This window comes from Phyllobates terribilis, unplaced genomic scaffold (assembly GCF_046119375.1).
Source record: "Phyllobates terribilis strain yellow unplaced genomic scaffold, ASM4611937v1 Scaffold_1__5_contigs__length_1240528914, whole genome shotgun sequence".
Taxonomy (NCBI): domain Eukaryota; kingdom Metazoa; phylum Chordata; class Amphibia; order Anura; family Dendrobatidae; genus Phyllobates; species Phyllobates terribilis.
The window spans coordinates 244051532-244053439 of NW_027362761.1; positions in this window are offsets into that span (position 1 = coordinate 244051532).

Below are 1908 nucleotides of genomic sequence, written 5' to 3' on the forward strand. Positions count from 1 at the left end.
GCCTGCCCGCATACCAGTCGTGCCTGCCTATTCCCACCAGTCTGTGTGCCAGCCTAACCAGTCTGTTCCTGTATTCCCCTGTGTGGGTCAACAGCCGTGTCCGGGGTCTGTCCTGGAGTAGCACCTGGTCCCTCTGCTCGGTTCCTCCTGGGTGCACTGGCGTCGTATGCCGTCGTGCGACCCTGGTCGGATCGGGTGAATACCTAGTTACGCCCCTCCAGGCATTCACTCTCCGGCACGGTCCAGTGGAATCACACGCACACGCCGCTCAGCCCGGGCGTGTGCATTACACCCCAGGACACCTTCAGCCAATTTGTGTCACCGGAAAAAATTCCTTCTTGACCCCGAGAAAAGGCGATCGGTTCTAGAACCCTGGATCAAAATTTGGTGCAGTCCCATTTCCCTATAAAAAGGCATTATCAAGATACCTAGTGTTAATGGTCCCACTGGGCCACGAACCGAGGAGTGCCTGGAGGGGCTCGACTAGGAGACTCATACGGCAGCTTAGTCGACTCCGTGAACCAAGGAGGGACGAGGGAGGTGTCCCAGGTGCTACTCCAGGACAGACCCTGGTCACACAGCTGTTGATCCACACCGGGGTATGCATGAACGGGCTGGTACTGGCGGGCACGACTGGTATACAGGCAGGCAGGTACTGGCGGGCACGGCTGGTATACCGCAGGCAGGTAGACATTCTGGATAGGGACCAGTACAGACTGTTATACAGGAGCAAAGCCGCAGGTGCTGAAGGGAAGCGGAGCAGAGCAGGGCAGAGTAGTAGGTGCGGATGGGAAACGGAGCAGAGCCACAGGTGTGGATGGGAAACGGAGCAGAGCCACAGGTGCGGATGGGAAGCGGAGCAGAGCCATAGGTGCGGACGGGAAGCAGAGCAGAGCCGCAGGTATGGACGGGAATGCCATAGGAGTGGCCAGGCGGGAATGCTGCAGGAGCAGCCAGGTGGGAATGCCGCAGGAGCGGTCAGGCGGGAATGCCGCAGGAGCAGCCAGGCGGGAATGCCACAGGAGTGGCCAGACATGACAGGGCTCTGTTTACAAGGAACAGACAGGGTCAGGAAAGCGCAGGAAGGCAGCTAGAACACAAATGGTAGATAGAGGTGCAGGGAAACGGGACAAGCAGAGCCAGATACACACAAGGTACTTGCTATGAAGTAGCGAGTGGACACACTCACAAGCTGGAGTACAGAGGCAGCAGGTAGGTTCTGGTACAGACACTGCAGGCAAAAGCAAGGATCAGACATAGAGACAAACAGATAAGGGGCTAGGACACAGTTCAGACAGGAACTGACACAGGAGCGAGATACAAGTAAGAGCCTGGGCATTCAGCCCCCAGAGTGGCGGAAACAGACTGGATACAAGACACAAATATGGGCCTGGGTACTCAGCCCCCAGGGTGGCGGAACAGGCAAGATACAGGACAGGACCTGGCAACTCACAGTTGCACAGAACACACTGAAAGATAGTGTTTCTCAGGCACCTCCCAATAGGTGGAGGTGGTTTAAGTATCCAGTGCCTCACAGCAATAGGCTGGGACAGATTAGGACTGCGTGCACTGTTCCTTTAAGACTCAGGAAGTTCCAGCGCTAGTTCCCTAAGCCAGCAGACAAGAGACATGCACACTGCAAGTAGGGGAGCATAGTGTGCAGCCTGACCCAGTGGGTAAGTAGGCGGTCTTGCATGGTGGGAGATGGTAAGCCATGCCAGCACGCCGCCAGGATGTTACACCTAGCCGCACAAGCAAAAGTTCAGGTATACGTACCAGCCCACACGCTGCAACCCACCAACCTACGGACCATAAAAAGCAAGAAAAAGTGGGCAGCAATCAGTAGCAAGTTCCATGCAAAAAACTGGTGTCCTTATTGGCCCATGTAAACAAGTGTTTTAGGGCTCT